Source organism: Pleurodeles waltl, chromosome 4_1, assembly GCF_031143425.1.
Source record: "Pleurodeles waltl isolate 20211129_DDA chromosome 4_1, aPleWal1.hap1.20221129, whole genome shotgun sequence".
NCBI classification, from domain to species: domain Eukaryota; kingdom Metazoa; phylum Chordata; class Amphibia; order Caudata; family Salamandridae; genus Pleurodeles; species Pleurodeles waltl.
In genome coordinates, this window is record NC_090442.1 from 40,189,229 (window position 1) to 40,215,522 (window position 26,294).

The 26,294-nt window shown below is 40.9% G+C and overlaps 6 non-coding genes across 6 annotated transcripts; all 6 read right to left on the minus strand.

Annotated features, from left to right (window-relative positions):
- Positions 1-7,436: 7,436 nt before the first annotated feature.
- Positions 7,437-7,509, minus strand: TRNAR-UCG (transfer RNA arginine (anticodon UCG)). Its single transcript has one exon. It is a non-coding gene; the product is annotated as a tRNA-Arg (tRNA).
- A 1,750-nt stretch (positions 7,510-9,259) lies between these two features.
- On the minus strand, positions 9,260-9,332 carry TRNAR-UCG (transfer RNA arginine (anticodon UCG)). The gene has a single exon. It is a non-coding gene; the product is annotated as a tRNA-Arg (tRNA).
- A 1,752-nt stretch (positions 9,333-11,084) lies between these two features.
- TRNAR-UCG (transfer RNA arginine (anticodon UCG)) lies at positions 11,085-11,157 on the minus strand. Its single transcript has one exon. It is a non-coding gene; the product is annotated as a tRNA-Arg (tRNA).
- A 1,751-nt stretch (positions 11,158-12,908) lies between these two features.
- Positions 12,909-12,981, minus strand: TRNAR-UCG (transfer RNA arginine (anticodon UCG)). Its single transcript has one exon. It is a non-coding gene; the product is annotated as a tRNA-Arg (tRNA).
- Positions 12,982-20,204: 7,223 nt separating this feature from the next.
- On the minus strand, positions 20,205-20,277 carry TRNAQ-UUG (transfer RNA glutamine (anticodon UUG)). The gene has a single exon. It is a non-coding gene; the product is annotated as a tRNA-Gln (tRNA).
- A 5,402-nt stretch (positions 20,278-25,679) lies between these two features.
- TRNAQ-UUG (transfer RNA glutamine (anticodon UUG)) lies at positions 25,680-25,752 on the minus strand. Its single transcript has one exon. It is a non-coding gene; the product is annotated as a tRNA-Gln (tRNA).
- Between the last annotated feature and the right edge of the window lie 542 nt (positions 25,753-26,294).

Below are 26,294 nucleotides of genomic sequence, written 5' to 3' on the forward strand. Positions count from 1 at the left end.
CACCGAAACAGATCGACGCCGAGAGGTTTCGGCCCCGAAAAGGAAAAAAGTCACCTCGGAGCCGAAAAAACACGCAGACAAAGTTTCGACGCCGAAACAAACTGCAAGCGACCCAGCTTCAGGCTCTTATACAGAAGAGCACTCGCTGACCTCCCAAATGCAAAAGCATAGGTTTGAGGAAGAGCTACAAGCAACTGATGTGGACCATACGCAAAAGCGTATCTTCATTCAGCAGGGGACAGGAAAAATAAGCACCCTTCCCCCCATTAGGAGAAAGAGGAGGTTGGAGTTCCAGACGGAACAAGCACCACAACCAAAAGTGGTTAAAAGAATTACACCACCACCCTCTCCTCCGCCCGTGATTAACGTTTCACCAGCACAAACTCCATCTCACTCCCCAGCTCACACCACCATGAGCCAGGGTGACCAAGATCAGGACGCATGGGACCTATACGACGCCCCAGTGTCAGATAACAGCCCGGAGGCCTACCCTACAAAGCCATCTCCACCAGAAGACAGCACCGCGTACTCTCAGGTGGTGGCTAGAGCAGCACAATTTCATAACGTAAGCCTCCACTCAGAACAAGTCGAGGATGATTTCTTGTTCAACACACTCTCCTCCACCCACAGCTCCTACCAAAGCCTGCCTATGCTCCCTGGTATGCTCCGGCACGCAAAAGACATATTTAAGGAGCCGGTCAAAAGTAGGGCAATCACACCAAGGGTGGAAAAGAAGTATAAGCCGCCTCCTACGGACCCGGCTTTCATCACTACACAGCTGCCACCAGACTCTGTTGTTGTAGGAGCAGCTAGGAAAAGGGCCAACTCTCACACATCTGGAGATGCACCACCCCCAGATAAAGAAAGCCGCAAGTTCGATGCAGCTGGTAAAAGAGTCGCAGCACAAGCTGCAAACCAGTGGCGCATCGCGAACTCCCAGGCACTACTTGCGCGCTATGACAGAGCCCACTGGGACGAGATGCAACATCTCATTGAACATCTGCCCAAGGACTTCCAAAATAGGGCGAAACAAGTGGTTCAGGAGGGACAGACCATCTCCAACAACCAGATACGTTCCTCCATGGACGCTGCAGATACAGCTGCACGGACAATTAATACATCTGTAACTATCAGACGGCATGCATGGCTCCGAACGTCTGGATTTAAACCAGAGATTCAACAAGCAGTTCTCAATATGCCTTTTAATGAAAAAGAACTGTTCGGTCCAGAAGTGGACACAGCGATTGAGAAACTCAAAAAAGATACGGACACTGCCAAAGCCATGGGCGCACTCTACTCCCCGCAGAGCAGAGGGAATTACAGCACATTCCGTAAAACGCCCTTTCGAGGGGGGTTTCGGGGTCAAAGCACACAAGCCAGCACCTCACAAGCAACACCGTCCACTTACCAGGGACAGTATAGAGGAGGTTTTCGGGGACAATATAGAGGAGGGCAATTCCCTAGAAATAGAGGGAGATTTCAAAGCCCCAAAACCCCTACTACTAAACAATGACTCACATGTCACTCACCCCCTCCACACAACACCAGTGGGGGGAAGAATAGGTCATTATTACAAAGCATGGGAGGAAATCACTACAGACACTTGGGTTCTAGCAATTATCCAACATGGTTATTGCATAGAATTTCTACAATTCCCTCCAAACATACCACCAAAAGCACAAAATTTAACAACACACCATTCCAATCTCCTGGAGATAGAAGTGCAGGCACTATTGCAAAAGAATGCAATCGAATTAGTGCCAAACACACAAATAAACACAGGAGTTTACTCACTGTACTTTCTGATACCAAAGAAGGACAAAACGCTGAGACCAATCCTAGACCTCAGAGTAGTAAACACTTTCATCAAATCAGACCACTTCCACATGGTCACACTACAAGAAGTATTGCCATTGCTAAAACTACACGACTACATGGCAACTTTAGACCTCAAGGATGCTTATTTCCATATACCAATACACCCATCGCACAGGAAATACCTAAGGTTTGTATTCAAAGGAATACATTACCAATTCAAGGTACTGCCTTTCGGATTAACAACCGCACCAAGAGTCTTTACCAAAGGTCTAGCGGTAGTCGCTGCACACTTAAAAAGGCAGCAAATACATGTGTTCCCATATTTGGACGACTGGCTAATCAAGGCCCATTCGTTCATACAGTGCTCAAATCACACAAATCAGATCATACAAACCCTCTTCAAACTCGGGTTCACCGTCAATTTCACAAAATCCAAAATTCTGCCACGCAAGGTACAACAATACCTGGGAGCCATAATAGACACATCAAAGGGAGTAGCCACTCCAAGGCCCATATTTATACTTTTTGACGCTAAACTGCGCTAACGCAGTTTAGCGTCAAAAAGTTTTGCGCCGTCTAACGCCATTCTGAAGCGCCATGCGGGCGCCGTATTTATGGAATGGCGTTAGACGGCGCAATCAGACCGGCGCTGCCTGGTTTGCGTGGGAAAAAACCACGTAGACCAGACAGCGCCGGCGTAGGGGGAAAATGGCGCATGGGCGTCTTAAAATGGGGCAAGTCAGGTTACGTCGAAAAAATCGTCTTAACCCGACTTGCGCCATTTTTTAACGACGCCCATCCCCCATCAACATGACTCCTATCATTGTAAAGATAGGAGTCATGCCCCCTTGCCCAATGGCCATGCCCAGGGGACTTCTGTCCCCTGGGCATGGTCATTGGGCATAGTGGCATGTAGGGGGGCACAAATCAGGCCCCCCTATGCCACAAAATATTATTTAAAAAAAAAAAAAAAATACTTACCTGAACTTACCTGAATGTCCCTGGGGTGGGTCCCTCCAGCCTTGGGTGTCCTCCTGGGGTGGGCAAGGGTGGCAGGGGGGGTCCCTGGGGGCAGGGGAGGGCACTCTGGGCTCATTTTGAGCCCACTTGTCCCTTAACGCCATGCCTGACCCAGGCGTTAAAAAGCGGCGCAAATGCGCCGTTTTTAGCCACGCCAACTCCCGGGCGTCTCTTTTGCCCGGGAGTATAAATACCACGTAAAGGCCTGGGAGTCATTTTTTAGACGGGAACGCCTCCCTTGCATATCATTAACGCAAGGAAGGGGTTCACGCTAAAAAATGACGCACATTCCGGGAACTTTGGCGCTATTCGCCTCTAACGCCATAGTATAAATATGGCGTTAGTTGGCGTTAGTTTTGCGTCGAAATTGCGTCAAAAAAAACGACGCAATTTCGGCGCAAACGGAGTATAAATATGGCCCCAAGTCTACAAAGAATTCAAAATTTCAACACCATCATACAACGCATGTATCCAACACAAAAAATACAAGCAAAGATGGTATTACAACTCCTAGGCATGATGTCATCATGCATAGCCATTGTCCCAAACGCAAGACTGCACATGAGGCCCTTACAACAGTGCCTAGCATCACAGTGGTCTCAAGCACAGGGTCACCTTCTAGATCTGGTGTTAATAGACCGCCAAACTTACCTCTCGCTTCTGTGGTGGAACAACATAAATTTAAACAAGGGGCGGCCTTTCCAAGACCCAGTGCCACAATACGTAATAACAACAGATGCTTCCATGACAGGGTGGGGAGCACACCTCGATCAACACAGCATACAAGGACAATGGAATGTACATCAAACAAAACTGCATATCAATCACCTAGAACTTCTAGCAGTTTTTCAAGCACTAAAAGCTTTCCAACCAATAATAGTTCACAAATACATTCTCGTCAAAACAGACAACATGACAACAATGTATTATCTAAACAAGCAGGGAGGGACGCACTCCACGCAGTTAAGCCTGCTAGCACAAAAAATTTGGCATTGGGCAATTCACAACCGAATTCGCCTAATTGCACAGTTTATACCAGGGATACAAAATCAACTCGCAGACAATCTCTCTCGAGATCACCAACAGGTCCACGAATGGGAAATTCACCCCCAAATTCTGAACACTTATTTCAAACTCTGGGGAACACCTCAGATAGACTTGTTTGCGACAAGGGAGAACGCAAAATGCCAAAACTTCGCATCCAGGTACCCACACAAACAATCCCAAGGCAATGCCCTATGGATGAACTGGTCAGGGATATTTGCTTACGCTTTTCCTCCTCTCCCTCTCCTTCCTTACCTGGTAAACAAACTCAGTCAAAGCAAACTCAAACTCATATTGATAGCACCAACTTGGGCAAGGCAACCCTGGTACACAACGCTGCTAGACCTATCAGTGGTACCCTGCATCAAATTGCCCAACAGGCCAGATCTGTTGACACAGCACAACCAAAAGATCAGACACCCAGATCCAGCATCGCTGAATCTAGCAATCTGGCTCCTGAAATCCTAGAATTCGGGCACTTACAACTTACCCAAGAATGTATGGAAGTCATAAAACAAGCAAGAAGGCCATCCACCAGGCACTGCTATGCAAGTAAATGGAAGAGGTTTGTTTGCTACTGCCATATTAATCAAATACAACCATTACACACAACTCCAGAACACGTAGTGGGTTACTTGCTTCACTTACAAAAATCTAACCTAGCTTTCTCTTCCATTAAGATTCACCTTGCAGCAATATCTGCATACCTGCAGACTACCTATTCAACTTCCCTATATAAAATACCAGTCATTAAAGCATTCATGGAGGGCCTTAGGAGAATTATACCACCAAGAACACCACCTGTTCCTTCATGGAACCTAAATGTTGTCCTAACTAGACTTATGGGTCCACCTTTTGAACCCATGCACTCCTGCGACATACAGTTCCTAACCTGGAAGGTGGCATTTCTCATCGCCATTACTTCCCTGAGAAGAGTAAGCGAGATTCAGGCGTTTACTATACAGGAACCTTTCATACAACTACACAAAAATAAAGTCGTCCTAAGGACCAATCCTAAATTTTTGCCAAAGGTTATTTCACCGTTCCATCTAAATCAAACAGTGGAACTTCCAGTGTTCTTTCCACAGCCAGATACCGTAGCTGAAAGGGCACTACATACATTAGATGTCAAAAGAGCATTGATGTATTACATTGACAGAACAAAGATCATTAGAAAGACTAAACAACTCTTTATTGCATTTCAAAAACCTCATGCAGGAAACCCAATTTCAAAACAAGGTATAGCCAGATGGATAGTTAAATGCATCCAAATCTGCTACCTTAAAGCTAAACGACAGCTGCCCATTACACCAAGGGCACACTCAACCAGAAAGAAAGGTGCTACCATGGCCTTTCTAGGAAACATCCCAATGCAAGAAATATGTAAGGCAGCCACATGGTCTACGCCTCACACATTCACCAAGCACTACTGTGTAGACGTGTTATCCGCACAACAAGCCACAGTAGGTCAAGCTGTATTAAGGACGTTATTTCAGACTACTTCCACTCCTACAGGCTGATCCACCGCTTTTGGGGAAATAACTGCTTACTAGTCTATGCAGAACATGCGTATCTACAGCGACAGATGCCATCGAACTGAAAATGTCACTTACCCAGTGTACATCTGTTCGTGGCATCAGTCGCAGTAGATTCGCATGTGTCCACCCGCCTCCCCGGGAGCCTGTAGCAGTTTGGAAGTTACCTTCAATTATTTATATATGTATCATCTCAACCTTAAATAGGTGTATACTTAGTCACTCCATTGCATGGGCACTATTACTACAATTCAACTCCTTCCTCACCCTCTGCGGGGAAAAACAATCGAAGATGGAGTCGACGCCCATGCGCAATGGAGACAAAAGGAGGAGTCACTCGGTCCCGTGACTCGAAAGACTTCTTCGAAGAAAAACAACTTGTAACACTCCGGCCCAACACCAGATGGCGAGCTATTGCAGAACATGCGAATCTACTGCGACTGATGCCACGAACAGATGTACACTGGGTAAGTGACATTTTCATTATGCTGCAATGGTATTTTTGGATTATTTGAAAAGAGAATGAAACTGCTTTGACAGTAGTTCAGACTTCCCATTTCTTGACTTGCTAATTTTCTCCCTGAATTAGCTTATACTGTACAAGTGACATGAACAGGGCCTTGACCTAAGCACGTACCTGAAAGCCGTCACCACCTCTAGATATAAAATTCACAGCAGCTCAAAACATTCATTTTGAAAGAGAATATTTCAAGTGAGTCCAAGTTTAATTTCAATAAAGAAAGCTGTATAAAATGACACGCTGCACATTTGGGTAACCAGCATGACTCTTTTCAGTGAAGAAGTGGAATGGTTCTGTTGCAATATACTATCACCCTGGCAAGCTGCTACGAGGAAGAGTAAACAATATGATTAGGTTTCAGCAAAAATGTATTAGTTCAGGGTGTGCACCTCAGATAGACTTAAACTTACACACCCTGGTCTGTGAGAGTAGTGCCCTATCCATTGCGGCATTGAGGGTAATCTGCAAGGCAGAGTTCCAAAATCATCCTTTCATCTCAGTTCATGGCCACATACAGTATTTCTGCAGTCATTCGTTTCACTTTTCTGTCTTTAATTAAACTGACCATTTTAAACCTCTGGCACCCACCACTTCAATCTTACAGTTTTTGTGCTATCATAGGGCCTTGGAACTTTTGGCAAGTGGACAGAAGCAGTCAGAGAACCACATCACAATACATACTCCTTTGCCTGATACCTTTCACAACAAACTGCTCTTGGAAAAAGACGTTAACCGGTCCTTGCTCTCAGACAGACACAGAAAGCCTATCACCACCTCTACGAACATATTTCAATCAAACCAATATATATCATTCAACAATTATGCCTCTGTATCAATATAACTACAACTCGAGACAAAAAGGAATTTAAAAAACAATCTGCCCATTTGAATAACCAGCAGAGTTTTAAGGACGTACAAATTGGAATGTGACAATTTCAGAGTTCCTCATTCATAAGAAGTCTGTGAGATAGTATCTCAGAAAGATCTCAAGTTTATAGCAAAAATGGTTGTAAGGGTGATTTTTACCACACAATTGCAACTAGGTGCCTCAATCTGCAAGAGACCAGTCCTTGACAGATTACACAACTGGGGCAACAGCAAAGGCAGCAATTGTGTCAATCCTTTATGATTCTTCTCTAGTACTATACTTTTTCAGAGGGTCAATTTGCATTATTCCTGGAGAAAATCATAGAGCTTCTACCCATGCATAGTTTCTGCTTTCTGCACGCACACACTCCCTGCACTGAATCTACCCACAGTTCTGTTCAGAATGATTGTGCCATGTCATATTGTTGTATACGTATTGCATATCCGTGGCATTTATGAAGAGGTACTTTGGTATGGCAGAAAGACAGAAAAGTAGCAATGCGGAAGGCATAACGTGACTGATTGTGCAGTTTGCATTGGGCTTTCTTAATGAGTGAGAGTGAAAGGAGTATTGTAAGAGTGTGTTTCCAGTTTGTATGTAAAGATAAGGTGGGTGCTGTGAGAAAAAGACTCAACCATGAAGGGACTCGAACCCTCAATCTTCTGATCCGAAGTCAGACGCCTTATCCATTAGGCCACATGGTCACTGACATCAACATGTTTGGGTGTTTAGGGTTAGGTGGTATGAATGGATGTGGAACATATCAATTACAGGTGCGCAGGACAGGATCCCATACCGTTCTTCATCTTCTTTCCATCAAAGGAGTTTTTTCAAACAATATCTAGATAATTTCCAAAGTTTCATATCTTATGCTGTGCTTTTTTGCCGTTAATCCTCCTTTCTTCTTTTATTGAATACTCTGTTTTATGCTGCAATGGTATTTTTGGATTATTTGAAAAGAGAATGAAACTGCTTTGACAGTAGTTCAGACTTCCCATTTCTTGACTTGCTAATTTGCTCCCTGAATTAGCTTATACAAGTGACATGCACAGGGCCTTGACCTAAGCACGTACCTGAAAGCCGGTCACCACCTCTAGAAATAAAATTCACAGCAGCTCAAACATTCATTTTGAAAGAGAATATTTCAAGTGAGTCCAAGTTTAATTTCAATAAAGAAAGCTGTATAAAATGACACGCTGCACATTTGGGTAACAAGCATGACTCTTTTCAGTGAAGAAGTGGAATGGTTCTGTGCAATATACTATCACCGTGGCAAGCTGCTACGAGGAAGAGTAAACAATATGATTAGGTTTCAACAAAAATGTATTAGTTCAGGGTGTGCACCTCAGAGAGACTTAAACTTACACACCCAGGACTGTGAGAGTAGTGCCCTATCCATTGCGGCATTGAGTGTAATCTGCAAGACAGAGTTCCAAAATCATCCTTTCATCTCAGTTCATGGCCACATACAGTATTTCTGCAGTCATTCGTTTCACTTTTCTGTCTTTAATTAAACTGACCATTTTAAACCTCCGGCACCCACCACTTCAATCTTACAGTTTTTGTGCTTTCATAGGGCCTTGGAACTTTTGGCAAATGGACAGAAGCAGTCAGAGAACCACATCACAATACATACTCCTTTGCCTGATACCTTTCACAACAAATTGCTCTTGGAAAAAGACGTTAACCGGTCCTTGCTCTCAGACAGACACAGAAAGCCTATCACCACCTCTACGAACATATTTCAATCAAACCAATATATATCATTCAACAATTATGCCTCTGTATCAATATAACTACAACTCGAGACAGAAAGGAATTTAAAAAACAATCTGCCCATTTGAATAACCAGCAGAGTTTTAAGGACGTACAAATTGGAATGTGACAATTTCAGAGTTCCTTATTCATAAGAAGTCTGTGAGATAGTATCTCAGAAAGATCTCAAGTTTATAGCAAAAATGGTTGTAAGGGTGATTTATACCACACAATTGCAACTAGGTGCCTCAATCTGCAAGAGACCAGTCCTTGACAGATTACACAATTGGGGCAACAGCAAAGGCAGCAATTGTGTCAATCCTTTATGATTCTTCTCCAGTACTATATTTTTTCTGAGGGACAATTTGCATTATTCCTGGAGAAAATCATAGAGTTTCTACGCATGAATAGTTTCTGCTTTCTACACGCACACACTCCCTGCACTGCATCTACCCACAGTTCTGTTAAGAATGATTGTGCCGTGTCATATTGTTGCATACGTATTGCATATCCGTGGCATTTATGAAGAGGTACTTTGGTATGGCAGAAAGACCGAAAAGTAGCAATGCTGAAGGCATAACGTGACTGATTGTGCAGTTTGTATTGGGCTTTCTTAATGAGTGAGAGTGAAAGGAGTATTGTAAGAGTGTGCCTCCAGTTTGTATGTAAAGATAAGTTGGGTGCTGTGAGAAAAAGACTCAACCACGAAGGGACTCGAACCCTCAATCTTCTGATCCGAAGTCAGACGCCTGATCCATTAGGCCACATGGTCACTGACTGCAATATGTTTGGGTGTTTAGGGTTAGGTGGTATGAATGGATGTGGAACATATCAATTACAGGTGCGCAGGACAGGATCCCATACCGTTCTTCATCTTCTTTCCATCAAAGGAGTTTTTTCAAACAATATCTAGATAATTTCCAAAGTTTCATATCTTATGATGTGCTTTTTTGCCGTTAATCCTCCTTTCTTCTTTTATTGAATACTCTGTTTTATGCTGCAATGGTATTTTTGGATTATTTGAAAAGAGAATGAAACTGCTTTCACAGTAGTTCAGACTTCCCATTTCTGGACTTGCTAATTTGCTCCCTGAATTAGCTTATACAAGTGACATGAACAGGGCCTTGACCTAAGCACGTACCTGAAAGCCTGTCACCACCTCTAGATATAAAATTCACAGCAGCTCAAAACATTCATTTTGAAAGAGAATATTTCAAGTGAGTCCAAGTTTAATTTCAATAAAGAAAGCTGTATAAAATGACACGCTGCACATTTGGGTAACCAGCATGACTCTTTTCAGTGAATAAGTGGAATGGTTCTGTTGCAATATACTATCACCCTGGCAAGCTGCTACGAGGAAGAGTAAACAATATGATTAGGTTTCAGCAAAAATGTATTAGTTCAGGGTGTGCACCTCAGATAGACTTAAACTTACACACCCTGGTCTGTGAGAGTAGTGCCCTATCCATTGCGGCATTGAGGGTAATCTGCAAGACAGAGTTCCAAAATCATCCTTTCATCTCAGTTCATGGTCACATACAGTATTTCTGCAGTCATTCGTTTCACTTTTCTGTCTTTAATTAAACTGACCATTTTAAACCTCCGGCACCCACCACTTCAATCTTACCGTTTTTGTGCTATCATAGGGCCTTGGAACTTTTGGCAAGTGGACAGAAGCAGTCAGAGAACCACATCACAATACATACTCCTTTGCCTGATACCTTTCACAACAAACTGCTCTTGGAAAAATACGTTAACCGGTCCTTGCTCTCAGACAGACACAGAAAGCCTATCACCACCTCTGCGAACATATTTCAATCAAACCAATATATATCATACAACAATTATGCCTATGTATCAATATAACTACAACTCGAGACAGAAAGGAATTTAAAAAACAATCTGCCCATTTGAATAACCAGCAGAGTTTTAAGGACGTACAAATTGGAATGTGACAATTTCAGAGTTCCTCATTCGTAAGAAGTCTGTGAGATAGTACCTCAGAAAGATCTCAAGTTTATAGCAAAAATGGTTGTAAGGGTGATTTTTACCACACAATTGCAACTAGGTGCCTCAATCTGCAAGAGACCAGTCCTTGACAGATTACACAACTGGGGCAACAGCAAAGGCAGCAATTGTGTCAATCCTTTATGATTCTTCTCTAGTGCTATACTTTTTCAGAGGGACAATTTGCATTATTCCTGGAGAAAATCATAGAGCTTCAACCCATGCATAGTTTCTGCTTTCTGCACGCACACGCTCCCTGCACTGAATCTACCCACAGTTCTGTTCAGAATGATTGTGCCATGTCATATTGTTGTATACGTATTGCATATCCGTGGCATTTATGAAGAGGTACTTTGGTATGGCAGAAAGACAGAAAAGTAGCAATGTGGAAGGCATAACGTGACTGATTATGCAGTTTGCATTGGGCTTTCTTAATGAGTTAGAGTGAAAGGAGTATTGTAAGAGTGTGTTTCCAGTTTGTATGTAAAGATAAGTTGGGTGCTGTGAGAAAAAGACTCAACCATGAAGGGACTCGAACCCTCTATCTTCTGATCCGAAGTCAGACGCCTTATCCATTAGGCCACATGGTCACTGACTGCAACATTTTTGGGTGTTTAGGGTTAGGTGGTATGAATGGATGTGGAACATATCAATTACAGGTGCGCAGGACAGGATCCCATACCGTTCTTCATCTTCTTTCCATCAAAGGAGTTTTTTCAAACAATATCTAGATAATTTCCAAAGTTTCATATCTTATGCTGTGCTTTTTTGCCGTTAATCCTCCTTTCTTCTTTTATTGAATACTCTGTTTTATGCTGCAATGGTATTTTTGGATTATTTGAAAAGAGAATGAAACTGCTTTGACAGCAGTTCAGACTTCCCATTTCTTGACTTGCTAATTTGCTCCCTGAATTAGCTTATACAAGTGACATGAACAGGGCCTTGACCTAAGCACGTACCTGAAAGCCTGTCACCACCTCTAGAAATAAAATTCACAGCAGCTCAAACATTCATTTTGAAAGAGAATATTTCAAGTGAGTCCAAGTTTAATTTCAATAAAGAAAGCTGTATAAAATGACACGCTGCACATTTGGGTAACCAGCATGACTCTTTTCAGTGAAGAAGTGGAATGGTTCTGTTGCAATATACTATCACCCTGGCAAGCTGCTACGAGGAAGAGTAAACAATATGATTAGGTTTCAGCAAAAATGTATTAGTTCAGGGTGTGCACCTCAGATAGACTTAAACTTACACACCCTTGTCTGTGAGAGTAGTGCCCTATCCATTGCAGCATTGAGGCTAATCTGCAAGACAGAGTTCCAAAATCATCCTTTCATCTCAGTTCATGGCCACATACAGTATTTCTGCAGTCATTCATTTCACTTTTCTGTCTTTAATTAAACTGACCATTTTAAACCTCCGGCACCCACCACTTCAATCTTACAGTTTTTGTGCTATCATAGGGCCTTGGAACTTTTGGCAAGTGGACAGAAGCAGTCAGAGAACCACATCACAATACATACTCTTTTGCCTGATACCTTTCACAACAAACTGCTCTTGGAAAAAGACGTTAACCGGTCCTTGCTCTCAGACAGACACAGAAAGCCTATCACCACCTCTACGAACATATTTCAATCAAACCAATATATATCATTCAACAATTATGCCTCTGTATCAATATAACTACAACTAGAGACAGAAAGGAATTTAAAAAACAATCTGCCCATTTGAATAACCAGCATAGTTTTAAGGACGTACAAATTGGAATGTGACAATTTCAGAGTTCCTCATTCATAAGAAGTCTGTGAGCTAGTATCTCAGAAAGATCTCAAGTTTATAGCAAAAATGGTTGTAAGGGTGATTTTTACCACACAATTGCAACTAGGTGCATCAATCTGCAAGAGACCAGTCCTTGACAGATTACACAACTGGGGCAACAGCAAAGGCAGCAATTGTGTCAATCCTTTATGATTCTTCTCTAGTACTATACTTTTTCTGAGGGACAATTTGCATTATTCCTGGAGAAAATCATAGAGCTTCTACCCATGCATAGTTTCTGCTTTCTGCACGCACACACTCCATGCACTGAATCTACCCACAGTTCTGTTCAGAATGATTGTGCCATGTCATATTGTTTTATACGTATTGCATATCCAAGGCATTTATGAAGAGGTACTTTGGTATGGCAGAAAGACTGAAAAGTAGCAATGCTGAAGGCATAACGTGACTGATTGTGCAGTTTGCATTGGGCTTTCTTAATGAGTGAGAGTGAAAGGAGTATTGTAAGAGTGTGTTTCCAGTTTTTATGTAAAGATAAGTTGGGTGCTGTGAGAAAAAGACTCAACCATGAAGGGACTCGAACCCTCAATCTTCTGATCCGAAGTCAGAGGCCTTATCCATTAGGCCACATGGTCACTGACTGCAATATGTTTGGGTGTTTAGGGTTAGGTGGTATGAATGGATGTGGAACATACCAATTACAGGTGTGCAGGACAGGATCCCATACCGTTCTTCATCTTCTTTCCATCAAAGGAGTTTTTTCAAACAATATCTAGATAATTTCCAAAGTTTCATATCTTATGCTGTGCTTTTTTGCTGTTAATCCTCCTTTCTTCTTTGATTGAATACTCTGTTTTATGCTGCAATGGTATTTTTGGATTATTTGAAAAGAGAATGAAACTTCTTTGACAGTAGTTCAGACTTCCCATTTCTTGACTTGCTAATTTGCTCCCTGAATTAGCTTATACAAGTGACATGAACAGGGCCTTGACCTAAGCACGTACCTGAAAGCCTGTCACCACCTCTAGATATAAAATTCACAGCAGCTCAAAACATTCATTTTGAAAGAGAATATTTCAAGTGAGTCCAAGTTTAATTTCAATAAAGAAAGCTGTATAAAATGACACGCTGCACATTTGGGTAACCAGCATGACTCTTTTCAGTGAAGAAGTGGAATGGTTCTGTTGCAATATACTATCACACTGGCAAGCTGCTACGAGGAAGAGTAAACAATATGATTAGGTTTCAGCAAAAATGTATTAGTTCAGGGTGTGCACCTCAGATAGACTTAAACTTACACACCCTGGTCTGTGAGAGTAGTGCCCTATCCATTGCGGCATTGAGGGTAATCTGCAAGACAGAGTTCCAAAATCATCCTTTCATCTCAGTTCATGGCCACATACAGTATTTCTGCAGTCATTCGTTTCACTTTTCTGTCTTTAATTAAACTGACCATTTTAAACCTCTGGCACCCACCACTTCAATCTTACAGTTTTTGTGCTATCATAGGGCCTTGGAACTTTTGGCAAGTGGACAGAAGCAGTCAGAGAACCACATCACAATACATACTCCTTTGCCTGATACCTTTCACAACAAACTGCTCTTGGAAAAAGACGTTAACCGGTCCTTGCTCTCAGACAGACACAGGAAGCCTATCACCACCTCTACGAACATATTTCAATCAAACCAATATATATCATTCAACAATTATGCCTCTGTATCAATATAACTACAACTCGAGACAGAAAGGAATTTAAAAAACAATCTGCCCATTTGAATAACCAGCAGAGTTTTAAGGACGTACAAATTGAAATGTGACAATTTCAGAGTTCCTCATTCATAAGAAGTCTGTGAGATAGTATCTCAGAAAGATCTCAAGTTTATAGCAAAAATGGTTGTAAGGGTGATTTTTACCACACAATTGCAACTAGGTGCCTCAATCTGCAAGAGACCAGTCCTTGACAGATTACACAACTGGGGCAACAGCAAAGGCAGCAATTGTGTCAATCCTTTATGATTCTTCTCTAGTACTATACTTTTTCAGAGGGACAATTTGCATTATTCCTGGAGAAAATCATAGAGCTTCTACCCATGCATAGTTTCTGCTTTCTGCACGCACACACTCCCTGCACTGAATCTACCCACAGTTCTGTTCAGAATGATTGTGCCATGTCATATTGTTGTATACGTATTGCATATCCGTGGCATTTATGAAGAGGTACTTTGGTATGGCAGAAAGACAGAAAAGTAGCAATGCGGAAGGCATAACGTGACTGATTGTGCAGTTTGCATTGGGCTTTCTTAATGAGTGAGAGTGAAAGGAGTATTGTAAGAGTGTGTTTCCAGTTTGTATGTAAAGATAAGTTGGGTGCTGTGAGAAACAGACTCAACCATGAAGGGACTCGAACCCTCAATCTTCTGATCCAAAGTCAGACTCCTTATCCATTAGGCCACATGGTCACTGACATCAACATGTTTGGGTGTTTAGGGTTAGGTGGTATGAATGGATGTGGAACATATCAATTTACAGGTGCGCAGGACAGGATCCCATACCGTTCTTCATCTTCTTTCCATCAAAGGAGTTTTTTCAAACAATATCTAGATAATTTCCAAAGTTTTATATCTTATGCTGTGCTTTTTTGCCGTTAATCCTCCTTTCTTCTTTTATTGAATACTCTGTTTTATGCTGCAATGGTATTTTTGGATTATTTGAAAAGAGGATGAAACTGCTTTGACAGTAGTTCAGACTTCCCATTTCTTGACTTGCTAATTTGCTCCCTGAATTAGCTTATACAAGTGACATGAACAGGGCCTTGACCTAAGCACGTACCTGAAAGCCGGTCACCACCTCTAGAAATAAAATTCACAGCAGCTCAAACATTCATTTTGAAAGAGAATATTTCAAGTGAGTCCAAGTTTAATTTCAATAAAGAAAGCTGTATAAAATGACACGCTGCACATTTGGGTAACAAGCATGACTCTTTTCAGTGAAGAAGTGGAATGGTTCTGTGCAATATACTATCACCCTGGCAAGCTGCTACGAGGAAGAGTAAACAATATGATTAGGTTTCAGCAAAAATATATTAGTTCAGGGTGTGCACCTCAGATAGACTTAAACTTACACACCCTGGTCTGTGAGAGTAGTGCCCTATCCATTGCGGCATTGATTGTAATCTGCAAGACAGAGTTCCAAAATCATCCTTTCATCTCAGTTCATGGCCACATACAGTATTTCTGCAGTCATTCGTTTCACTTTTCTGTCTTTAATTAAACTGACCATTTTAAACCTCCGGCACCCACCACTTCAATCTTACCGTTTTTGTGCTTTCATAGGGCCTTGGAACTTTTGGCAAGTGGACAGAAGCAGTCAGAGAACCACATCACAATACATACTCCTTTGCCTGATACCTTTCACAACAAATTGCTCTTGGAAAAAGACTTTAACCGGTCCTTGCTCTCAGACAGACACAGAAAGCCTATCACCACCTCTACGAACATATTTCAATCAAACCAATATATATCATTCAACAATTATGCCTCTGTATCAATATAACTACAACTCGAGACAGAAAGGAATTTAAAAAACAATCTGCCCATTTGAATAACCAGCAGAGTTTTAAGGATGTACAAATTGGAATGTGACAATTTCAGAGTTCCTTATTCATAAGAAGTCTGTGAGATAGTATCTCAGAAAGATCTCAAGTTTATAGCAAAAATGGTTGTAAGGGTGATTTATACCACACAATTGCAACTAGGTGCCTCAATCTGCAAGAGACCAGTCCTTGACAGATTACACAATTGGGGCAACAGCAAAGGCAGCAATTGTGTCAATCCTTTATGATTCTTCTCCAGTACTATATTTTTTCTGAGGGACAATTTGCATTATTCCTGGAGAAAATCATAGAGTTTCTACGCATGCATAGTTTCTGCTTTCTGCACGCACACACTCCCTGCACTGAATCTACCCACAGTTCTGTTCAGAATGATTGTGCCATATCATATTGTTGTATACGTATTGCGTATCCGTGGCATTTATGAAGAGGTACTTTGGTATGGCAGAAAGACAGAAAAGTAGCAATGCGGAAGGCATAACGTGACTGATTATGCAGTTTGCATTCGGCTTTCTTAATGAGTGAGAGTGAAAGGAGTATTGTAAGAGTGTGCCTCCAGTTTGTATGTAAAGATAAGTTGGGTGCTGTGAGAAAAAGACTCAACCACGAAGGGACTCGAACGCTCAATCTTCTAATCCGAAGTCAGACGCCTTATCCATTAGGCCACATGGTCACTGACTGCAACAAGTATGGGTGTTTAGGGTTAGGTGGTATGAATGGATGTGGAACATATCAATTACAGGTGCGCAGGACAGGATCCCATACCGTTCTTCATCTTCTTTCCATCAAAGGAGTTTTTTCAAACAATATCTAGATAATTTCCAAAGTTTCATATCTTATGCTGTGCTTTTTTGCCGTTAATCCTCCTTTCTTCTTTTATTGAATACTCTGTTTTATGCTGCAATGGTATTTTTGGATTATTTGAAAAGAGAATGAAACTGCTTTGACAGCAGTTCAGACTTCCCATTTCTTGACTTGCTAATTTGCTCCCTGAATTAGCTTATACAAGTGACATGAACAGGGCCTTGACCTAAGCACGTACCTGAAAGCCTGTCACCACCTCACAGCAAAATTCACAGCAGCTCAAAACTTTCATTTTGAAAGAGAATATTTCAAGTGAGTCCAAGTTTAATTTCAATAAAGAAAGCTGTATAAAATGACACGCTGCACATTTGGGTAACCAGCATGACTCTTTTCAGTGAAGAAGTGGAATGGTTCTGTTGCAATATACTATCACCCTGGCAAGCTGCTACGAGGAAGAGTAAACAATATGATTAGGTTTCAGCAAAAATGTATTAGTTCAGGGTGTGCACCTCAGATAGACTTAAACTTACACACCCTTGTCTGTGAGAGTAGTGCCCTATCCATTGCGGCATTGAGGGTAATCTGCAAGACAGAGTTCCAAAATCATCCTTTCATCTCAGTTCATGGCCACATACAGTATTTCTGCAGTCATTCATTTCACTTTTCTGTCTTTAATTAAACTGACCATTTTAAACCTCCGGCACCCACCACTTCAATCTTACAGTTTTTGTGCTATCATAGGGCCTTGGAACTTTTGGCAAGTGGACAGAAGCAGTCAGAGAACCACATCACAATACATACTCTTTTGCCTGATACCTTTCACAACAAACTGCTCTTGGAAAAAGACGTTAACCGGTACTTGCTCTCAGACAGACACAGAAAGCCTATCACCACCTCTACGAACATATTTCAATCAAACCAATATATATCATTCAACAATTATGCCTCTGTATCAATATAACTACAACTAGAGACAGAAAGGAATTTAAAAAACAATCTGCCCATTTGAATAACCAGCATAGTTTTAAGGACGTACAAATTGGAATGTGACAATTTCAGAGTTCCTCATTCATAAGAAGTCTGTGAGCTAGTATCTCAGAAAGATCTCAAGTTTATAGCAAAAATTGTTGTAAGGGTGATTTTTACCACACAATTGCAACTAGGTGCATCAATCTGCAAGAGACCAGTCCTTGACAGATTACACAACTGGGGCAACAGCAAAGGCAGCAATTGTGTCAATCCTTTATGATTCTTCTCTAGTACTATACTTTTTCTGAGGGAGAATTTGCATTATTCCTGGAGAAAATCATAGAGCTTCTACCCATGCATAGTTTCTGCTTTCTGCACGCACACACTCCCTGCACTGAATCTACCCACAGTTCTGTTCGGAATGATTGTGCTGTGTCATATTGTTGTATACGTATTGCATATCCGTGGCATTTATGAAGAGGTACTTTGGTATGGCAGAAAGACAGAAAAGTAGCAATGCTGAAGGCATAACGTGACTGATTGTGCAGTTTGCATTGGCCTTTCTTAATGAGTGAGAGTGAAAGGAGTATTGTAAGAGTGTGTTTCCAGTTTGTATGTAAAGATAAGTTGGGTGCTGTGAGAAAAAGATTCAACCACGAAGGGAATCAAACCCTCAATCTTCTGATCTGAAGTCAGACGCCTTATCCATTAGGCCACATGGTCACTGACTGCAATATGTTTGGGTGTTTAGGGTTAGGTGGTATGAATGGATGTGGAACATATCAATTACAGGTGCGCAAGACAGGATCCCATACCGTTCTTCATCTTCTTTCCATCAAAGGAGTTTTTTCAAACAATATCTAGATAATTTCCAAAGTTTCATATCTTATGATGTGCTTTTTTGCTGTTAATCCTCCTTTCTTCTTTTATTGAATACTCTGTTTTATGCTGCAATGGTATTTTTGGATTATTTGAAAAGAGAATGAAACTGCTTTGACAGTATTTCAGACTTCCCATTTCTTGACTTGCTAATTTGCTCCCTGAATTAGCTTATACAAGTGACATGAACAGGGCCTTGACCTAAGCACGTACCTGAAAGCCTGTCACCACCTCTAGAAATAAAATTCACAGCAGCTCAAACATTCATTTTGAAAGAGAATATTTCAAGTGAGTCCAAGTTTAATTTCAATAAAGAAAGCTGTATAAAATGACACGCTGCACATTTGGGTAACTAGCATGACTCTTTTCAGTGAAGAAGTGGAATGGTTCTGTTGCAATATACTATCACCCTGGCAAGCTGCTACGAGGAAGAGTAAACAATATGATTAGGTTTCAGCAAAAATGTATTAGTTCAGGGTGTGCACCTCAGATAGACTTAAACTTACACACCCTGGTCTGTGAGAATAGTGCCCTATCCATTGCGGCATTGAGGGTAATCTGCAAGACAAAGTTCCAAAATCATCCTTTCATCTCAGTTCATGGCCACATACAGTATTTCTGCAGTCATTCGTTTCACTTTTCTGTCTTTAATTAAACTGACCATTTTAAACCTCTGCCACCCACCACTTCAATCTTACAGTTTTTGAGCTATCATAGGGCCTTGGAACTTTTGGCAAGTGGACAGAAGCAGTCAGAGAACCACATCACAATACATACTCCTTTGCCTGATACCTTTCACAACAAACTGCTCTTAGAAAAAGACGTTAACCGGTCCTTGCTCTCAGACAGACACAGAAAGCCTATCACCACCTCTACGAACATATTTCAATCAAACCAATATATATCATTCAACAATTATGCCTCTGTATCAATATAACTACAACTCGAGACAGAAAGGAATTTAAAAAACAATGTGCCCATTTGAATAACCAGCAGAGTTTTAAGGACGTACAAATTGAAATGTGACAATTTCAGAGTTCCTCATTCATAAGAAGTCTGTGAGATAGTATCTCAGAAAGATCTCAAGTTTATAGCAAAAATGGTTGTAAGGGTGATTTTTACCACACAATTGCAACTAGGTGCCTCAATCTGCAAGAGACCAGTCCTTGACAGATTACACAACTGGGGCAACAGCAAAGGCAGCAATTGTGTCAATCCTTTATGATTCTTCTCTAGTACTATACTTTTTCAGAGGGACAATTTGCATTATTCCTGGAGAAAATCATAGAGCTTCTACCCATGCATAGTTTCTGCTTTCTGCACGCACACACTCCCTGCACTGAATCTACCCACAGTTCTGTTCAGAATGATTGTGCCATGTCATATTGTTGTATACGTATTGCATATCCGTGGCATTTATGAAGAGGTACTTTGGTATGGCAGAAAGACTGAAAAGTAGCAATGCGGAAGGCATAACGTGACTGATTGTGCAGTTTGCATTGGGCTTTCTTAATGAGTGAGAGTGAAAGGAGTATTGTAAGAGTGTGTTTCCAGTTTGTATGTAAAGATAAGTTGGGTGCTGTGAGAAAAAGACTCAACCATGAAGGGACTCGAACCCTCAATCTTCTGATCCAAAGTCAGACGCCTTATCCATTAGGCCACATGGTCACTGACATCTACATGTTTGGGTGTTTAGGGATAGGTGGTATGAATGGATGTGGAACATATCAATTACAGGTGCTCAGGACAGGATCCCATACCGTTCTTCATCTTCTTTCCATCAAAGGAGTTTTTTCAAACAATATCTAGATAATTTCCAAAGTTTCATATCTTATGCTGTGCTTTTTTGCCGTTAATCCTCCTTTCTTCTTTTATTGAATACTCTGTTTTATGCTGCAATGGTATTTTTGGATTATTTGAAAAGAGAATGAAACTGCTTTGACAGCAGTTCAGACTTCCCATTTCTTGACTTGCTAATTTGCTCCCTGAATTAGCTTATACAAGTGACATGAACAGGGCCTTGACCTAAGCACGTACCTGAAAGCCGGTCACCACCTCTAGAAATAAAATTCACAGCAGCTCAAACATTCATTTTGAAAGAGAATATTTCAAGTGAGTCCAAGTTTAATTTCAATAAAGAAAGCTGTATAAAATGACACGCTGCACATTTGGGTAACCAGCATGACTCTTTTCAGTGAAGAAGTGGAATGGTTCTGTTTCAATATACTATCACCCTGGCAAGCTGCTACGAGGAAGAGTAAACAATATGATTAGGTTTCAGCAAAAATGTATTAGTTCAGGGTGTGCACCTCAGATAGACTTAAACTTACACACCCTGGTCTGTGAGAATAGTGCCCTATCCATTGCGGCATTGAGGGTAATCTGCAAGACAAAGTTCCAAAATCATCCTTTCATCTCAGTTCATGGCCACATACAGTATTTCTGCAGTCATTCGTTTCACTTTTCTGTCTTTAATTAAACTGACCATTTTAAACCTCTGCCACCCACCACTTCAATCTTACAGTTTTTGTGCTATCATAGGGCCTTGGAACTTTTGGCAAGTGGACAGAAGCAGTCAGAGAACCACATCACAATACATACTCCTTTGCCTGATACCTTTCACAACAAACTGCTCTTGGAAAAAGACGTTAACCGGTCCTTGCTCTCAGACAGACACAGAAAGCCTATCACCACCTCTACGAACATATTTCAATCAAACCAATATATATCATTCAACAATTATGCCTCTGCATCAATATAACTACAACTCGAGACAGAAAGGAATTTAAAAAACAATCTCCCCATTTGAATAACCAGCAGAGTTTTAAGGACGTACAATTTGGAATGTGACAATTTCAGAGTTCCTCATTCATAAGAAGTCTGTGAGATAGTATCTCAGAAAGATCTCAAGTTTATAGCAAAAATGGTTGTAAGGGTGATTTTTACCACACAATTGCAACTAGGTGCCTTAATCTGCAAGAGACCAGTCCTTGACAGATTACACAACTGGGGCAACAGCAAAGGCAGCAATTGTGTCAATCCTTTATGATTCTTCTCTAGTATTATACTTTTTCTGAGGGACAATTTGCATTATTCCTGGAGAAAATCATAGAGCTTCTACCCATGCATAGTTTCTGCTTTCTGCACGCACACACTCCCTGCACTGAATCTACCCACAGTTCTGTTCAGAATGATTGTGCCATGTCATATTGTTGTATACGTATTGCATATCCGTGGCATTTATGAAGAGGTACTTTGGTATGGCAGAAAGACAGAAAAGTAGCAATGCGGAAGGCATAACGTGACTGATTGTGCAGTTTGCATTGGGCTTTCTTAATGAGTGAGAGTGAAAGGAGTATTGTAAGAGTGTGTTTCCAGTTTGTATGTAAAGATAAGTTGGGTGCTGTGAGAAAAAGACTCAACCATGAAGGGACTCGAACCCTCAATCTTCTGATCCGAAGTCAGACGCCTTATCCATTACGCCACATGGTCACTGACAGCCACATGTTTGGGTGTTTAGGGTTAGGTGGTATGAATGGATGTGGAACATATCAATTACAGGTGCGCAGGACAGGATCCCATACCGTTCTTCATCTTCTTTCCATCAAAGGAGTTTTTTCAAACAATATCTAGATAATTTCCAAAGTTTCATATCTTATGCTGTGCTTTTTTGCCGTTAATCCTCCTTTCTTCTTTTATTGAATACTCTGTTTTATGCTGCAATGGTATTTTTGGATTATTTAAAAAGAGAATGAAACTGCTTTGACAGTAGTTCAGACTTCCCATTTCTTGACTTGCTAATTTGCTCCCTGAATTAGCTTATGCAAGTGACATGAACAGGGCCTTGACCTAAGCACGTACCTGAAAGCCTGTCACCACCTCTAGAAATAAAATTCACAGCAGCTCAAACATTCATTTTGAAAGAGAATATTTCAAGTGAGTCCAAGTTTAATTTCAATAAAGAAAGCTGTATAAAATGACACGCTGCACATTTGGGTAACCAGCATGACTCTTTTCAGTGAAGAAGTGGAATAATTCTGTTGCAATATACTATCACCCTGACAAGCTGCTACGAGGAAGAGTAAACAATATGATTAGGTTTCAGCAAAAATGTATTAGTTCAGGGTGTGCACCTCAGATAGACTTAAACTTACACACCCTTGTCTGTGAGAGTAGTGCCCTATCCATTGCGGCATTGAGGGTAATCTGCAAGACAGAGTTCCAAAATCATCCTTTCATCTCAGTTCATGGCCACATACAGTATTTCTGCAGTCATTCATTTCACTTTTCTGTCTTTAATTAAACTGACCATTTTAAACCTCCGGCACCCACCACTTCAATCTTACAGTTTTTGTGCTATCATAGGGCCTTGGAACTTTTGGGAAGTGGACAGAAGCAGTCAGAGAACCACATCACAATACATACTCTTTTGCCTGATACCTTTCACAACAAACTGCTCTTGGAAAAAGACGTTAACCGGTCCTTGCTCTCAGACAGACACAGAAAGCCTATCACCACCTCTACGAACATATTTCAATCAAACCAATATATATCATTCAACAATTATGCCTCTGTATCAATATAACTACAACTAGAGACAGAAAGGAATTTAAAAAACAATCTGCCCATTTGAATAACCAGCATAGTTTTAAGGACGTACAAATTGGAATGTGACAATTTCAGAGTTCCTCATTCATAAGAAGTCTGTGAGCTAGTATCTCAGAAAGATCTCAAGTTTATAGCAAAAATGGTTGTAAGGGTGATTTTTACCACACAATTGCAACTAGGTGCATCAATCTGCAAGAGACCAGTCCTTGACAGATTACACAACTGGGGCAACAGCAAAGGCAGCAATTGTGTCAATCCTTTATGATTCTTCTCTAGTACTATACTTTTTCTGAGGGACAATTTGCATAATTCCTGGAGAAAATCATAGAGCTTCTACCCATGCATAGTTTCTGCTTTCTGCACTCACACACTCCCTGCACTGAATCTACCCACAGTTCTGTTCGGAATGATTGTGCCATGTCATATTGTTGTATACGTATTGCATATCCGTGGCATTTATGAAGAGGTACTTTGGTATGGCAGAAAGACAGAAAAGTAGCAATGCTGAAGGCATAATGTGACTGATTGTGCAGTTTGCATTGGGCTTTCTTAATGAGTGAGAGTGAAAGGAGTATTGTAAGAGTGTATTTCCAGTTTGTATGTAAAGATAAGTTGGGTGCTGTGAGAAAAAGACTCAACCATGAAGGGACTCATACCCTCAATCTTCTGATCCAAAGTCAGACGCCTTATCCATTAGGCCACATGGTCACTGACTGCAATATGTTTGGGTGTTTAGGGTTAGGTGGTATGAATGGATGTGGAACATATCAATTACAGGTGCGCAGGACAGGATCCCATACCGTTCTTCATCTTCTTTCCATCAAAGGAGTTTTTTCAAACAATATCTAGCTAATTTCCAAAGTTTCATATCTTATGATGTGCTTTTTTGCTGTTAATCCTCCTTTCTTCTTTTATTGAATACTCTGTTTTATGCTGCAATGGTATTTTATGGATTATTTGAAAAGAGAATGAAACTGCTTTGACAGTAGTTCAGACTTCCCATTTCTTGACTTGCTAATTTGCTCCCTGAATTAGCTTATACAAGTGACATGAACAGGGCCTTGACCTAAGCACGTACCTGAAAGCCTGTCACCACCTCTAGAAATAAAATTCACAGCAGCTCAAAACATTCATTTTGAAAGAGAATATTTCAAGTGAGTCCAAGTTTAATTTCAATAAAGAAAGCTGTATAAAATGACACGCTGCACATTTGGGTAACCAGCATGACACTTTTCAGTGAAGAAGTGGAATGGTTCTGTTGCAATATACTATCACCCTGGCAAGCTGCTACGTGGAAGAGTAAACAATATGATTAGGTTTCAGCAAAAATGTATTAGTTCAGGGTGTGCACCTCAGATAGACTTAAACTTACACACCCTGGTCTGTGAGAGTAGTGCCCTATCCATTGCGGCATTGAGGGTAATCTGCAAGACAGAGTTCCAAAATCATCCTTTCATCTCAGTTCATGGCCACATACAGTATTTCTGCAGTCATTCGTTTCACTTTTCTGTCTTTAATTAAACTGACCATTTTAAAACTCCGGCACCCACCACTTCAATCTTACCGTTTTTGTGCTATCATAGGGCCTTGGAACTTTTGGCAAGTGGACAGAAGCAGTCAGAGAACCACATAACAATACATACTCCTTTGCCTGATACCTTTCACAATAAACTGCTCTTGGAAAAAGACGTTAACCAGTCCTTGCTCTCAGACAGACACAGAAAGCCTATCACCACCTCTACGAACATATTTCAATCAAACCAATATATATCATTCAACAATTATGCCTCTGTATCAATATAACTACAACTCGAGACAGAAAGGAATTTAAAAAACAATCTGCCCATTTGAATAACCAGCATAGTTTTAAGGACGTACAAATTGGAATGTGACAATTTCAGAGTTCCTCATTCATAAGAAGTCTGTGAGATAGTATCTCAGAAAGATCTCAAGTTTATAGCAAAAATGGTTGTAAGGGTTATTTTTACCACACAATTGCAACTAGCTGCCTCAGTCTGCAAGAGACCAGTCCTTGACAGATTACACAACTGGGGCAACAGTAAAGGCAGCAATTGTGTCAATCCTTTATGATTCTTCTCTAGTACTATACTTTTTCTGAGGGACAATTTGCATTATTCCTGGAGAAAATCATAGAGCTTCTACCCATGCATAGTTTCTGCTTTCTGCACGCACACACTCCCTGCACTGAATCTACCCACAGTTCTGTTCAGAATGATTGTGCCATGTCATATTGTTGTATACGTATTGCATATCCAAGGCATTTATGAAGAGGTACTTTGGTATGGCAGAAAGACAGAAAAGTAGCAATGCTGAAGGCATAACGTGACTGATTGTGCAGTTTGCATTGGGCTTTCTTAATGAGTGAGAGTGAAAGGAGTATTGTGAGAGTGTGTTTCCAGTTTTTTATGTAAAGATAAGTTGGGTGCTGTGAGAAAAAGACTCAACCATGAAGGGACTCGAACCCTCAATCTTCTGATCCAAAGTCAGAGGCCTTATCCATTAGGCCACATGGTCACTGACTGCAATATGTTTGGGTGTTTAGGGTTAGGTGGTATGAATGGATGAGGAACATATCAATTACAGGTGCGCAGGACAGGATCCCATACCGTTCTTCATCTTCTTTCCATCAAAGGAGTTTTTTCAAACAATATCTAGATAATTTCCAAAGTTTCATATCTTATGCTGTGCTTTTTTGTCGTTAATCCTCCTTTCTTCTTTGATTGAATACTCTGTTTTATGCTGCAATGGTATTTTTGGATTATTTGAAAAGAGAATGAAACTACTTTGACAGTAGTTCAGACTTCCCATTTCTTGACTTGCTAATTTGCTCCCTGAATTAGCTTACACAAGTGAAATGAACAGGGCCTTGACCTAAGCACGTACCTGAAAGCCTGTCACCACCTCTAGAAATAAAATTCACAGCAGCTCAAAACATTCATTTTGAAAGAGAATATTTCAAGTGAGTCCAAGTTTAATTTCAATAAAGAAAGCTGTATAAAATGACACGCTGCACATTTGGGTAACCAGCATGACTCTTTTCAGTGAAGAAGTGGAAT